General features: G+C 43.9%; 1 long non-coding RNA gene across 1 annotated transcript; it reads left to right on the top strand.

Annotated features, from left to right (window-relative positions):
- The first annotated feature begins 3,933 nt into the window (after nucleotides 1–3,933).
- LOC138114679 (uncharacterized) lies at nucleotides 3,934–8,403 on the top strand. The gene is made up of 2 exons (XR_011152713.1): nucleotides 3,934–4,096; nucleotides 7,346–8,403. It is a non-coding gene; the product is annotated as an uncharacterized lncRNA (long non-coding RNA).
- Nucleotides 8,404–16,137: the final 7,734 nt, after the last annotated feature.

Here is a 16,137-nt window from a genome sequence, read left to right as displayed (position 1 = left end):
CCCTATTTCCCAGGGTTCACTTTACATGCAATGCAAGGGCTGTGGAAGTTCTAATAAAAAGGGAATTTTCGAAAGGCTAAAAGCAATTTTGCCGTTGCAAAATATTCACCAGCTTCCATTAAATATTTTCTCTTTTTAATTGCAAATGACAGCTCGGAATGGCTCTGTTTTTACTGCACTTAGGAACATATTAGTTTTTTCCCTTCAGGGGAAGAAATGAATTTTTCCCCTCGAATCAAATGTAATCTAGAGCATTTAAATAATTCCTTTCCCAAACACATTTTTCAGCCCTGCCTATGAATGAAAACAGAGATTTATTCTTTGGGCTCAATTTTTAGTTTTTTTTTTTCCTTCTTCAATTTTGAGCTTATATTTCTTTTTCCAGTGGAAATGAAGCACTTTATCAATGCAATTATGAAATTCCAGCTTTCCCAGCACATTTCTGACTAATGTCTGTCCATTCATCTAGAATGAAGGAATGCAGAACTGACTGAGGGAATACAGAATTCAACTTATTTCTGATTGATATAATCACAGCTCTCCAGGTCCTACTGTGATTGCAGGACTGGATATCTACTTTTATTTCAGTTTAGTGTTTTGGAACAAAGCCTTCTGAGGAAGAAAGTCATAATTTCTTGTCAGCAGCAAGCTGTAATTATATGTATTTATATTTAACCTTTCCCAGTCCCACTCATTAACATTTCCTTGGCACAGGCACAGTTTATATTTTGATACAGTCCTTTTGAGGAAAGGTTAGAAGGACTCTGGTAATCTTTGACTTGCTGGTGTTTCCTCTTCTGAAAATGCTGGGGCTGCATGGAAACAGAGACTTGGGAGCAGAGAACCAAGCCTGAACTCTGGATTTTACTCTATTCTGCTAAACAATCACATTCCATCATGGTAATACTGATTTACCTCAATAAAACCAATAAAAGCCATTAACAGTTCAAGCCTTGATGCTGTAACTGCTCCTTAATGCTCAGAAAACTTCTGTTCCCCACCTCTGGAGAACATCTGGCCAAACCTTCTGCTCAAGCCAGGGCTGAAGCAAAGTCAGATTTAACTTCAAAGTTGAGCCAGGCTGCTGAGGGCCTTGGTCACACAAGTTTGGAACATTTTCCAGGCAAATAAACTCAACCACATCTCTCTTCCATCCTGAGATCTGCAGGGACATCACTTTTCTCTCTGCTTCCCGAAGATGGGAAGGTGCAGCTGGAAACACTGTCCTGGGCTGAACTCTCCCCCTTTCCCTTCTTTCCCATTGAAAATAAAATTCTCATACAAAATCTTAAGTAGCAATAAAAATAAATCTGTTGTCATCAGAGTGACTATACTAATTATGGTCTAATTAGAAGAAAATCAAGGGGGAATCCCCACTGTAACAGATACCTTGAAGGACACTTCTTCTCAGAGAGAGGGATTTTATTTGCTTGATTTTTCCTTTTTTCCCAACTCCTCCCTCTGTTGTTTGAAGTTGCAAAGAAAAGAAAAAGATTTTAGGGAAAAGAAGGTATTTAAGTGCATGCTGACATTTATTTCTGACCTCTGTAAGGTTCTTTTAATCTTCCACAGGTGGATTTCCTCAGTGGGATCCGTTAGTGGAACTGGGTATAATTATTGGTTCACCAAGTATCCTACAGCCTGCTCCTCCCATTGTTTTCTTGTTCACGTTTCCTTTTGTTTGAAAAATAAGGAATCCCCTGGCTTTAAAAATATCTGGTAAAATTCCCTTCTGTAGATTCCAGCCTTGCAGACTGATCTCTGCTTCCTGCAAAGAGGAGAAATCTCCTGCTCCAGATCTGCTCCTGGCAGACTCCCCCAAAACTCAGCATTTTGGGGCTATTTGCTGTTACAATTCCGTCATGGAATCATGGAATGCTTTGGGTTGGGAAAGAACTTAAAGTCCATCCGGTTCCACCCCCCTGTAAGGGCAGGAACACCCTCCATACACCAGCTTGCTCCACTTTGATGGTTTCAAAGCTTTTCTCCTTTCCAACACTCAGAGTATTCACCGAGCACGATTGGCTGCCTCGTCCAAACAAAGGCGTTCATTAGAGCACCTAGATTGCAGATCCACACTAAGAAAGGAAAAATGCTGCTCCAAATTCACTGAGCTCTCCTTGCTTGGGGCTGTCCCCAAAATCCAGGTGTGACCAGCAGCCACCTGGCTGCAGATGGCTGCTAGTGCTAATTGCTGCAGGTTTTACCACGAGCTAATTGCCTGCTCAAAGCCCGTTGTGTAAAGCAGGAGAAGTAATGGCCCGTGAGACATTAGAGGTGATTAGGAAAAATAAAGTTCCTTGGAAGAGTGAGATGTTGACTGCCTGGAAGTGATTTCTTCACTTAAATTCCAGCAGCTCACGTGGGCAGGAGGATCCACCAAGGAAAATTAAAAGTGAAGTGGTTAAGCTGCGACTCAGCCTGTAGAATTGGCAAGTTAAAAAACAAGATAAATAAACAAATAAAAAGCTCCTCCAGATTATATTTGATCAAATAAAGAGGACAAAAAAGCAGGCTAAGACCTGATACCAAATGAAAGAGGTGCAGAGTGAATTTTTGACGACTTCAAACAGAAGTGATTGCTGGAGAACTGGAGTAGGGAATGTGTGTTTGGTGGTGCTGTTGGCCTGGGATTTTTCACACAGGATCCCAGCACCTTGGAAATACCCTGGTAGTCAAGAGTTCAAATAAAAAAATGGTTCTTGGGGAGGGGGGGAAATAAAAAATGGTGATCACATTAAATCAGAATTGACTTTCGTTCTGGCCAGAGTACAGCTACATGATGATCCATTAATGTTTCATAGAGAAATTTGCTTAAAAGCACATGAACATATGAAGGGTAACTGGAGTGTCTGTGGCTGTAAAAATATTACAGTAGAAAGATCTCTTTGGGTAAATTATTAAAAGCATATAGAAATTATAGAACAATGCAGTGTTTTAATAACCACTCTGAGCATCAAACCTTTTCAGATCTAGGCTGGAATTTGTGTCCAATGAGAATTTAAAGGGCTCCACATCTTGTGGGGGGGGATCAGCAGTGCCCAGGACACCCACACTGCTCTGGGAAGCTCCTCCCCAGGGATTTATTAAACACAGATGATCTGTTCTTTCTTTTGAGAGTTCTTGATCTATCCTACAATAAAATCTAACAGTACATTTTCATTTTAAGTGACAGATAGTCATGATCCTGTCAGAGCTTTCCATCGGGAAACCTAATTTTTAGTTTTGAAATAGCAAAATAATGCTAGAGACAAGTCTTAGAAGAATGAATTTGCATGTCAACATCCTCATATCTGCCAGCCTCTAACTTTAGGGGAACTTTGGGTCAGGCTTTGGATTGAAAAGTGGCGGGTTTTTTTGAGGAAAATTATTGTGTGATATAAACCAGAAATCTTCCAGCCTAGTCTTTTAAATTCTGGAGCGTTCATGTTTAAAGAAATGCTTCACTGTCAGCGGGCAAATACTGAAATAATTGTTCTCTAGGGGATGAAAAACACCCGTTAAAATGCAGACATACATCCAGTTCTTCATTTTTAGAGCACACTAGAAGTTTGATACACGGGGGACTGGCAGATTGATCAGGGGATGTGGGGGTTGGACAACAAACAATTGCTCATTTCTGTCTCCAGCAGCTGAACCTGAGCTTCGAGGTGATAATGATTCAGTGGGACAAAAGGTTCTGATTCACCCCAGTTTTATAACATCTCCTTATGCTGAAAAGATGGTGGTGGAGGAATAGGGGGGGTTTGGTGTATGAGTGGCTCCTTTAGCCCAGCTGAGGTTTCCAAAAATGCAACAGGAATTGTGCCAATCTGCAAGAAAAGAGATGAGACCAATCAGGGGGTGTTGGGATAACCCTGTCCTGGTGTGGCTGTGAGGGCCAGAGGGAGGGGCCCAGTCAGTGGGACCAGCTGGGGTTAGGGTGGGTTTATGTTTAGGCTTAGATTTAAGAGGGAAGAGAAGAGCTTTGGCTTTGGCTTTTAGAGAATTGTTTAGGCTGGAAAAGACCTCTTAGATATTCCAGCCCAAGAATCCACCTGGTACTGCTGAGCCCTTCGCTCATCCGCATCCCCAAGTGCCACATCTCCTGGAAAAGGTAGGGAAGGAGGTGCTATTGGTTGTGTTATTCATCATGGTTAAGATAATCCTTTTTGTGGCTTTTTTTCCTTGTTTGTAGTTGTGTTAATGAGCATTTTTGTGTCACAGAGACTCTGGGTAGAAGCCTCAGCTTTGGCAATGCATTAGGTGTCCTTTAAGGTGTTAAAAACAAGCAGAATTTATGTTTTCAACAGCATTTTGGCACAAATATTTTCAAAGGAGCTGTTTATAGGTACTCTGGCTAATGAAGTGTCCTTTGATAATTAATTTGTCAGATTCAATTTATTGTTTCATAAGAAAGAAAGTAGAATAATGTTGAATGTCTGGCTTTGGTGTAAAATTCAGGGTGAGTGGGTTCAGACAACGTTGCCAAAAATAGCAAAAAATTAGTGTTGGGGGTTCAGCCTGAACCTGCTGCATTAATGAACTTTGGCACTGGTGAATTAATGAATTTTGGGACTGGAGTGGGTGGTGCAGGAGGTGGTTGTGTTGTAAATATTTGTGGTATGTGAGCACAGGACCCAATTCTCTTCAGGTAAATTTCTTTGGGGTTCATTCCACCCCAGGGCTTGACCTCCCTTCCTGCACAATAATTAGTGGGGCTTTTTTGTATGGAGAAAAGATGGAGTTTGCACTCCTTGGTCTCAAATCTGTTGGAAAATCAGAGAAATGACTTTTACTAAAAGCAAGCATTAATGGGAGAGGTTTGCTCAGCCCTCCCTGGGAAGCTTTAAGGACTTTGTTTTCTGTGCTCAGGTGCCATTAGAAGGGAAAGAAAAAAATATATCAGGCAGCAAAGCAGAAGCTGAAGGTCTCTGGAGCAATCTTGGTGCTAAAATACAGCTAACCAGGGAATTCTGGTATTTTTAAATAAAAAAAATTCCCCAATGCAGCCACTGCAATGTAATTGTGACAGCTTGAAGTCAACTAAACCTTGTTCCCTGTGCTCCCTGTTTTCAGGAATGTTAATGAGGAGTTAACTGGTGTGGAAGGTTGGCTGTTTCTGGGATTTTTGGTGATTCTCTCTGGAGATGTGGGGATTAATAAGCCCCTGCCTGGGTGTTGGTTACTATGACACCATTAATAAGGCCAGGCTGTTTCTATGGTAGACATGTGCAGAGTGTTTTAGGTGTAAAGATGGCTCCAAGACAAAAAAAACCAATCCCTTGTTTTTTTCTCTTGATAACAACACAAATGAAAGCTGTCATTAGGAGGTTATTAAAGCTTTATGGATATTTTCCTTTTGCTGCTTGGGGCTGGGGGGGTTTGGGTCCATGTGGTTTAAGGAATATTGCCTGGAAATTCAGTTTGGTTTAGAATTCCTCCTCAGACTCATCCAGGATGTCATTCCAAGCCATGTAAAAGTGCTAATCTTTGTTTATAAACAAGAATAAAACAGAGTTTAGGCTGAAGCCTAACCTGGGCTGTTGGCAGGGTTTATTTGGGATGGGTCATCATCACATCTGCTCCTATTGGAATACTGAATTTTCTGCAAAAAAATAGAAGAGTGCTGGCTACTCTGTATGATTCTGGGGAATTGTCAATCCAGAGGAGATCAAAATGCATTTGTGCATATATTCACATCGTTTTAAATCCTCTGGGAGCCTTGCTTTCCTGCTTCCTCCCCCTCCCAGCACTGTTCAGGAGTGGCAGCACTGGCTGTGGCAGGTTGTGTGCAAAGGACAAAACCCGTGCTCGCCTCCAGCGCCTGTTTTGTCATTAAATCCCCCCACATCGCTGCCACGGTCCAGTTTTGGTTTGTTGCTTTATTCCCTGCGTGCATTTATGCCTTTGCCATCCATTTTCACCAACTCCAGCGCTTTGCCTGGAGGAGACATCCTTGGGGAGCCGCTTTCATTTGTAGGGTCAGGATGTGAGGCAGCGACTAAATATTGTCTTGGATGCCTCGGTGTTGCCTTCGGACTGTGCGTGAAGGGGGAAGCCGAGCTGAATCCCTGCGCTCCCATCCATCACTAGATGGCACGCTGGGAGTGGGAATGTGCCTGGGATGCGCCGGGACGGGCTGGGTCCGTCCGTGCAGCCGCTCAGGAGCTGAGCGGGGACAGGCGGGGCACCCGCACAAAACCTCGCAGAAAGGCACAAAAGCAGAGCAATTAACTGGGAGCAGACGCCTGTGGCACAGGCTGGGGACAGCTCCTGGCTGGGTGGGTGACACGGCTGCCAGGGAAGGTTTGCTGTTAAAACGTGAAAGAAAGTCTGTTTCTTTTTTTGGTTATTATTATTTTATATTACTTGTGTTTAATGGGGGTGCTGCAGCCACACAACCGCTCTCAAACATCAGCAAAATTCAGTTTTTGTTCTCTATCCCAAATGTGTTCCTTGAGCCGCAGCAAAGGGGTATAACTGGCAGTTTATAGTATTTATGTTATATAACTCTAAGAATTCCACTTAGCAGACACAAAATGAGCTCTTGGAGAGTTTGGAATGGCAGCGGCCAAGCTCCTGCTCTCCATGTCCCCAGTGGCACCAGAGACCTGCTCTGCTTCATGTCAAGGGGGAATTCCTGCTTGTACAATCCTACCACAGTTTTAGGTCCTGAGATACGATTTGATCATTTTACTGCCTCTTCTGAGGGTGCTGCTCATAGAATCCCCTCTGCTGCATGTCCAGACTTTGCTGCTCCCATGGGATGCTCCTGTGGCTGCTGCCTCTGGAATCGGTGTTGTGCTCAGTGCTTCTGGATCAGCTGGTGTTTGCTGCCACCAGGAAGAAAGAAAAGAAAAGTGAGGAAAAAATAAACCCAATCCAAATAAATTAAACCCCATGCCCAACCCACGTTTATCCACAGAAAGTGCAGGCATGGAATCATGGAGTTGAGGTTGGAAGGGACCTTAAAAATCATCAAATTCCACTCCCTGCTGTGGGCAGGGACACCTTCCACTGTCCCAGGCTGCTCCAAGCCCCAGTGTCCAACCTGGCCTTGGGCACTGCCAGGGATCCAGGGGCAGCCCCAGCTGCTCTGGGCACCCTGTGCCAGGGCCTCCCTACCCTCACATTATGGAATTTTTTCCTAACATCTACTCCTGGTTTAAGCCATTCCCCTTTGTCCTGTTATCCAATATCCTGTTTAATCTCTTTACTTCCACACATGATACAATTTTGTTGGGATTTTCTGCAGGGAGTCGGGATATAGCACAGAGTAATGGGAATTTCAGCAAGCTGGGACCTCATTGTTAAATCTGATCTATCAGGGAGTGATCTCCAGCTGCTTCCATGTTTTCCACAGGGTTCTCCCCACCTGTACTTGATGAATTATTGCACCCTCACTGAGACCATTCTTGTGTCTTGGATTCGCACCCCTCTGAGAGCAAGAGATGGGTGTCCCTGGAATCACTTGGATGCTGTGGTGGGAAAATGAGGAAATCTTGGCTAATTGCCTTCAGGAGGAGCAAACTGGGTGATGAAAGGAGCACTGATCCACGTGACAGTGGATGTTGCTCCTCCAAGTGAGGATCTTTGTGATCTCTTCAGCTGAAAGGCGATGAAGAATGGCACAACTCCCAGTTTGGCCAAATGCCTGCAAATCCCTCCAACGGGATTCAGACACAGATAAATCTTTGACAGAGGCCCAATTTCATTGACATTTTAGATCTCCCTTCGACTGGATACACTTTAGGCAACTTGATGACAACCCTAAACGTCAATATCATGGGAAGATCAACGGAGCAGAGACAACTTTGGAGTCTGGGCTGTTTCTGTGCACACTTGTCACGAGAACAGCAGGATGCCCTCGACTGCAGATGCCATGAAGAGCTCCAAAAAGGCATCACATCTCGTCTCTGTTGTAGGCAGCTGGATCAACAAATCCTTTGAAAAATAGATCCACGGTATCCGTGGGACTTCTGACAGGCTTCGGAAATTTTATCACCCTTGGAAGAAAACCCCAGCTCTGGAGTTAATAAAGGAACAAGAGAAGCCCCAGATTACCTTGAATGCAACAAAATCCAGATTCTGATAAAAGGAGAGAAAATGTATTTGTATAAACGTGATCCTCCTCTGAAGTGTTACTTCCTTTCAGAGAGTTAGTTACTCAAAATTGCCAAGAAAATAAGGGGATACAGCTTTTGTAGGAGGGCAGAGTGACAAGAAAATGCCAGTTCCCTCTTCTAGGAGAGTGCTGCATGAATGTCTTCAAATTCCAATGAATTTTAGAGGAGCAAACAGATTCTGCAGGAAAAAACTGACACCAAACTCTCCCTTCTGTCCCAGCCAGGTTCTATTAATATTAATAAGCTCCCAGGGGTGTTGTTAAAGGGAATGATATTAAAACAATATTCAAACATGCTCGCTGGGTTTTATTGTTGGGGTTTAAAATGGCATCACACCACCAGATAAGATCATAGGTAACCATGTTATCATGGAATGGTTTGGGTTGGGAGAGGCTTTAGGGACCCTCTCCTTCCACCCTGTGCCAGGGCCTCCCCACCCTCACTGGGAAGAGGTTTTTTCTGATATCTACTCTAAATTTACACTCTTTCAGTTGGAAGCCATCCCATGATCCATCAACCATAATCCATTGCACATGGACTGCCCACCTGAGGTCCCTATAGCCAAGAAAAAATTAGGACTTTTTTTATTTCCCTGTTTCCCCCCAGTTTTATCATGCTTTGATCATCACAGATGCTCTTGTAGAGAAGCTTTTGTGGTGAGCTGGATTTAAGAGAGGTATAAAAATAGGGATTGGTCTTACTTTAATTTTGTTGGGTTTTTTTCTGTCATTGTGCATCTTCATGTTCATACACTGGAATATTTTCTCTCTGCTGGTTATCTCCCCCATTGGGTCATCCTTAGACCATTAAGGAAATCCTGCCTTTTAATTAAATGCTTAATTCTAAGCAGGGATCAAGATCTATCTTTATCCAGAAAGGTGTTTTTTTTTTTTTTTTTTTAATATTAAAAATTATCAAGCATGTGTTGGCACGGCAACTCCTTCTTCCTTCTGCTGCTGCTCCTCCAGGACTGCTGACCTGCAGCAGCCAGAATATTCCTTAAATTGGAGACTTCTGATACCCCTGGCAATTCAGAATCCCTGCTCAGCTGGGTGCACTGGAAAGCTCCAGCTGCAGTCCATCACTTTATTACTGTAACCTTCAGCAGCTGATTTTTAAATGTTAACATCTAATGTGGTTATGGAGTTATTGCTTCCCCTGGTTATGAAAGCTCTCAAGTGAGGTCAGGTGTGTTTGTTTAAGCCTGGGTTTTATAACCAGGCATGGGTGGGGCAGTGGAGGTCTGGCTGCTGGGATAGCTGGTGGTTTTTGATTGGAATTCAGCTCCTGGCGTGCTCAAATCAGCCCTGTACTTTCTTAATTCCCGGTTCATAACCCTAACTGAGAGGGTGTGGGGAGAAGGAAATACTGAAAAAGGATATTAATTACAATTTTAACTTATTGGGAAACGCAGAGGCTTTCCCTCCTAAGATACTGAGTGGAAACAGTGCATGTCACTATAACTGTGGTGCTGTAGTGGGCTGAGCTGTTACTGGTCACTGCACATAAGAACTGGGATAAAGACAGTTTAATTCCACGTCTCTGCTATTCCCAACCTCTCTCTTTGATCTGTGCACCCCAAGAGGAAGGAGCCCGTGTGCATCCATCACCATACACAGAACATACCTTGGGTTTTATCTGTAGCACTGCTGAAAAATAAGAATTGATGGGGTTTTTTTCGTATTTAACTGTCCTACCCTGTCCTCTCATGTTTATCTGTAGCACTGCTGAAAAATAAGAATTGATGGGGTTTTTTCATGTTTAACTGTCCTACACTGGTGAAATGTGTGGAAAAAGCCAGTGTGGATTTCAGTGTGGATACTTTACTCTGACCATAAGGGTATCACTTAATTAATGCATACCCCATGACATATTTGCTTATCAGTACAGCAGTGCTGTGGTTTTGGTGGTGGATGATCTTGGACAGAGCATAAAAAGTAATTTTGATGGGGAAAAAATACAGGAATATAACATTTTCCTGTGCCAGCTTCTTCTGGATGGATGCACATCCCAAAGTCAGGAGGTTCAGCCCTGGAGCACTCATCATTCCTTGGTTTTAAAGCCTGAAAAGTTATCCCCACAAAGTGGGATATCTGCAACTGGGAAACATTTCAGCATATCACATTTTGGTATAAATATCTTTAATTGGGCTGTAAGATGGTGGATCAGGCAGTGATTTTGGTTTAGATCTGCGATTCAGACAATTTTTTCCCTGAAAAATGATGAATATATTGAAAAATGAAGACTAAAAGGAAGAAATAAGTGATTATTTTAACTTGGGGTTTAACATGGTCGATGAAAAGCAGCACAAAGATTTCATGTGTGTGCAGGAAATCTAGAACTGAGCAGATGCATTGTCCAGAATGTTTGAAATATGAAATTAAACGTTCCCCAGGGAATCAAATGAAATAATGCAACGTAATTTATATCCTTATTTGAAGCTGTACCATCTCCCATATAATTCCTATGAGCAGCTCTTTTATTGAGAAGCATTGCTGCTATCAGTGCCACTTTTATGTTGGAATCTTTTTCTGCAATGCAAAGCTGGGAAGAAAAATGTATTCCTTCTTTCAGTCACTCATCCCTGTAAACCCCAAAGACAAACAGCTGAAGTTCCTGGGGCTGAGGCAGAAGTGTTCATCACTCCAAAGTCTGGAACATAAAGCCTGGGAGATCAGGCTGGATTCTGAATGCTGAGAGACAACTGACATTCCACTCCAGGAAAAAAGGAGGGGAAGGGTGGAATTCACTCCAGAGCTTTCACAGTGGGGGAAACAAACAGGGTGAAAAACATCATGTTACAGAGGTAGAGGAGAGATGAGATTTATCTGGGATTACTGCTTTTAAAATCCTAGGTGATCTGAAACAATTCTTGAGGAGTGGGTTTAGGCCCTGGTAAGTTTTATTTAATAACCCTCAGTACAATGCCCAGCTCTGATCCTGCAGCTCATATGGAGGCACCTCGAGGCAATGATATTTTTTCACCCCTCTGTTACAGATAAGAGAATTAAGGGAAGGAAAGGTGAAGCTGGGTGGCAGCAAGAGTCAGAAAAGGAGCCCTGTGGGTTTTTCAGTGTAGCTTCCCTGATCTGATGTAATTAGGAGAGGTGACTTTATTGAGTAAGTAATAATTTAGTTCACTCTGGAATAATTGTTTTGAGTGCAGAGTGGTGAAAGCTGACCCTTGCACGGATGTTTTCTCAGTCCTTTGATGCCTGTGCTGGCTCGGGGGGACAAAAATGGTCAGTGATCAAGTCTGTCACTGCTGGGAATTTAACTATTTAACTCTAATTCATTATTTTAAATATGCACACACATCTCTGGGAAAGAAACAGCTCCTTTTCAGATGGGTTTTGACCAGATATTTTCCAGACAGTTTCAGTTCTTGAGCTGGCATGGACACTCCTGACTTTTTTCCTCTCCAGTCATCAAAGTTCTCTCAGTCCTGCCTTGTATTAACCCAAAACACAGCACTGAGATCTTTAGTTCTATCTCCTCTTGGAGTTAATTACAAGCTCTCCCAGCTGATTCTTTAATTTTCAAGCTGTTTTTTCCACCCTCTGAGAGGCTGGTGTTGCGTTTGGGGAGGATTTTTAGAAACTGCCTTGGTTTCCTCCTGCGGGTTGTGAATTTTTAAGTGCTCTGCCCTTCCTGCACCAGTGGCCCTTGCTTTGATCTGGTTAAACTCCTGAGAGGGGAGCCCTGGGACTTTCCTCACTGTGGGAAGGAAATAATCCACATTTCTTGAGGTAAAAAGCCCCAAACCGCTGTCTTTGAGATGTGTTCAGTGAGGAAAGCGTGCAAGGTCAGTGCAGCCCTGGGGCGACAGCAATGTCTGCTCCACACCTGACATTGGGGGGTTTTCAAACAAAAAGCTGCTGTGAGCAGAGCCCTGTGCAGCACTGAGCAGTGCACAGCTCTTCCCAGAATCGCTGGGATGCTGGGAGCTGCAGGAATTAATGCAGCCAAAGGGACACCTCGCTAAGGAGTCTGAGGTGGGGTTGTCTTTGAGGAGAGAGCGACTTGATTTTCAGCTGAGAAAGGGTTGGGAGAGCATTTTGAGGTGGTGGAGTTGGTGGACAGGTGACTCTGAAGGTTTGGGGTGAGTTCTGTTTATTTTTGGTGGGGTCCAGTGGAGTGATCCTGGTCAGTGCTCTCATCCTTGTTTGTTTTTTTGAATTTCATAATGTTTATACAGATTTCTCTTATTTGCTGTTATCTTTGTGGCAAAATCCTGTGGGAATTCATTAAACTGAGTTAGGAGAGGAATGTCAGCTCTTGCAGGATGTGTTTTGTTGTATTGTCCAAAACCCAGGGTTATTTTGACAGAGGAATAATGGAGATAGCCATGATTTAAAGAACATGAGGAATTCCTGACAGGAATGGGGATCTGTCCTTGTTGGGAGCCAGCCTGGGGTACTTGATCATGGGTATTGATTCAGCCCATCAAAATTTGTTGTAGGAAATGTAATTTATGCTCCGACCTTCAGACAGCTCTCAGCTGGAATGGAAAAACACGGCCCAGATCCTTACAGATGGGTCTGCTTATCACTGGCTCCAAGGAAATGCAGGATGGATGGAGGAATTTGAGCAGCTGTGCAGGCTGGGAGAACTTTCCAGTGGAAAAAACATGGAAATATCTGTTCTATAGGCACTGCTGCGCATAAAATTCCATCCTAAAATTCCTTGGATAGGAGAATTACAGATCCCAGGAAGTAAAAAAACTCTTCACTGCTCCCCTTTTCAATTCCATGATGATTTTATTTTCATTAGAGATGCAGGATATTGTTAATTTGATTTTGCTTTAGGCCGATTCCAGGTCTGGGAATGGTGTAGTCACCTGGGGAAGGTGCACTGGAGCAGGAGCTGAAGGGGTGTTTTTACCTGCTGTAAGGGTTAAAGATGTATTTAAAGGAACGGGGTGATGAGAGATGATTGGGAATGGGATGAACATCACTGTAAAGGCAAGGAAAGGAGCAGGGACTCTTATTCCCAGTTAGGTTTGGGAAAGTAACCTGTCAGGGAACCTTTTGGAAGAATGACCTAAAGTATCTTCATAGATCCCAGAATGGTTTGGGATGGAGGGGATGTTAAATCCCACCCAGTGCCACCCCTGCTATGGGCAGGGACACCTTCCACTGTCCCAGGCTGCTCCAAGCCCCTTCCAGCCTGGCCTTGGGCACTGCCAGGGATCCAGGAGCATTCACAGCTGCTCTGGGCACCCTGTGCCAGGGCCTGCCCACCCTCCCAGGGAACAATTCCTTCCCCAAATTCCATCTAAACCTCCTCTCTGTCAGTTTGAAGCCATTCTTCCCATCCTATCCACACCAGGACACTGCATCCGGTTTTGCTTCTCTGCTGTTCAAGAGAGAGGAAAAACTACAGGAGAGCCAGAGGAGGCATATCAGGATGGTTAGAGGGTTTGGGAACTTGACACATGAAGAAAGATTTAAGGAGTTGGCTCAAGAATTTTATCCTTGTAGTACCAACAGCATAATCGAGGGGGAAATGAAGTCAGCTCCTTGGTAAGGATTTGAATCAGAGGCACCAGGTACAGCTTGGTTCAGAGAAAAACCTGAGTGGTTAGAAGAAGGAGAAATTTAAAAAAGAGAAAGAAATATTAAACGTGGAAATAAATTTTCCAGGGAAGTGTAGGACTGTTCCTTGCTGGAGGTGTTCATGGCTGGACATGGATCTGGGTGATGAAACTGCCACAGAGGTGGACAAGGTGATCTGCACAGCTCCCTCCAGTTTAGTCTCTGCTGCAGCCCCCAGGTCTCTGCTCTGGGGCCACCCACAGCAATGTTTTGCAGCACAGGAGGTTCTTCTCTCCTCCCATCCCTCCCCACAGTCAAATGTTGTTACAAGCCTCAGGGTAAAAGCAGTTCAGAGCTGGTTGCAATGTGGTTTTCCGTACATTAAAATGTTTAAGGAATTTAAAAGTGCACAGTTGTCTAAAAACAGACACCCTCAGGCTTCTGCTTGAGGAGCTGGAGACAGGAATTCTGTTTCAAAGCTGCTTTAGATGCCTGATGGGTGTACCAGCAAATGCTCCTGCTTATGTAGGGCTGGTGCCTGCGGTGGATTCGAGCAGCCGAGAGCCTCCAGCCTTCGTGTCTGTTGGATTTGGAGCATTGCAGGTTTTAGTTTGGGGGATTTATGTACAAGGCTGCAGTGTCTGGAAACTGAAGAATTGGGATCATTCAAGATATTTTCCTTCCTCTGCTTTTGGTAGGGATATAGATGCAGTTTTCAGTTTTGTTGGAGTTGAAATCCCCTCGGTTTGGGGTTTTTTTTTCCCTCCAAAATGACAAGAGTAATCAGCACTGTGTGTTTGAATTGCTCTGGAATTAAATTTCAAGTGGAACAGCATGGTAGCTATTTCATTATCTCGGAATTTATTCCAGAATTAGGCACCAACGTTTTCAAATTTCATTTCCTTGTGTAGCTTCTTGAGCCAGCCCTTGTCTGTGACAGGCTGAGCTACAGCAGGGCCGGGTTTAATTTATTAATTGGAGGCAGCAGGCGTCGAAAGGTTCTGCATTTGGAACACATCTTTATTTGCATACCTTAACTAGAACAAATGGATGGCAGTGCTCAGCCCTGGATTTTCAAAGGGGCTCAGGAAGTTCCTTTTCTCTTTGAAAACCCTAAACTTCAGAGGAAATATTCTTTTTTTAAAATTATTTTTGCAGTGGCTCTGTAGTTTCATAGCCATCAAGAAGAAATACCGACTAACTCCAGTTCGGTGACTCTGTCCTTCCTTAGCCCAGCTCCTTGGAGTTATCTTGGAGATTTTGTTCTGTTGTCGTGTCCTACATCTGTCAATTCTTCTTCAGTAATATTTCTGAAATTCTCTCTGCTCTGAACAAATGGCCAGCATCTTATCAGCTATCGGGGTGGTTGGGGCTTCATCTCCCATCCTTTATCTCTTATCCCTTCCAGTCCTCTTGGAAGCTGCTGGAGTGTTGCTGCTGTCTCTGGCACTGACAGCCCCATCAATTCTGCCTCCCTTCACTGGTCTGCTTTCTTCCTACTGCATCAAGAAAAACTTTTATTTTTATTTCTGAAGATGCTCTCTTTGTTTTCTCTGTGGTGTTGGCTCCTGTCACGTTGTCCTCTTGCTGTTGGCTCTGTTAACACGGATGGTTCCAGCCCCTCAGCACAGGCTCCTGAGTCCATCCCTCCTTGTTTCAAGCACAGTTTCCTGTCCTCAGCCCTTAGTTCTGCAGGGGCTGGAGCTTGCTTCAAAATTAGAGAAATGCAGTAATTAAGGTTGACCAGTGTGATGTAACCCTCACCAAAGTGAACACAGGCACCCACCCACCTTTCCAGCTGGAGGATGTGCGCTGGGGGATTGCAGAGTCCCATCAAGCCTCTCCTCTGGCACATTTAGGACATGTCATCCTCTTCAAGAGCGGGGAAAATGCCAAGGAAAACTTGGTGGTGGCGTAGGGAATGCTGCCTTTCCTGGTGAGGTGCTGGGAGGGTGGTTCCTCTTGTCCAGGAAGCGGGACAATGCAGCCAGTCTGTTGAACCTTGGCTGTGTCAGCTGAAGTTTGGTCTAATCCCTCGTTTTCTGCTGGTTTTGTTGCAGCACTTCTGTGCCCAGGCCTCAATCCTTTATTCCTGATGAATTTGCTGTTGTCACCATGGTTAAAGGTTTCTTTGCTTCTCATCTCACTTATCCCAAAAAACCTATTTATTCCCATAGAGCTGTTGTTTTCATCTCTGCTACCTGAGAATGATCCCAGCTCCTGTGATTGATGCAGAGTTAGAAAACTTAAGCCTGGCCTAGTGCTTAAGCTTTTTGGAGGTGATTGCTGCCATTTTTGTGCCTCACTCCCTGTAAGCTCAACACAAACCTCTCTTTGGGGAAGAATTCACCTCTTGTTTCCACTGCTCACACACAAGACACCTTTTGCTCTCTCCAGCACAGCGTGGGGAACAAAAGTTCTGGCTTTATACATTCCCGATTTCTTAATTCCCTTCCAAGAGCAAAGAGTTGTTTGCAATACCTGAGGATAAC

The sequence above is a fragment of the Aphelocoma coerulescens genome, chromosome 9 (assembly GCF_041296385.1).
Source record: "Aphelocoma coerulescens isolate FSJ_1873_10779 chromosome 9, UR_Acoe_1.0, whole genome shotgun sequence".
In the NCBI taxonomy this organism is placed as follows: domain Eukaryota; kingdom Metazoa; phylum Chordata; class Aves; order Passeriformes; family Corvidae; genus Aphelocoma; species Aphelocoma coerulescens.
Note: the sequence above shows the minus strand (reverse complement) of the source record. Positions and strands in the feature narration are given on the sequence as shown.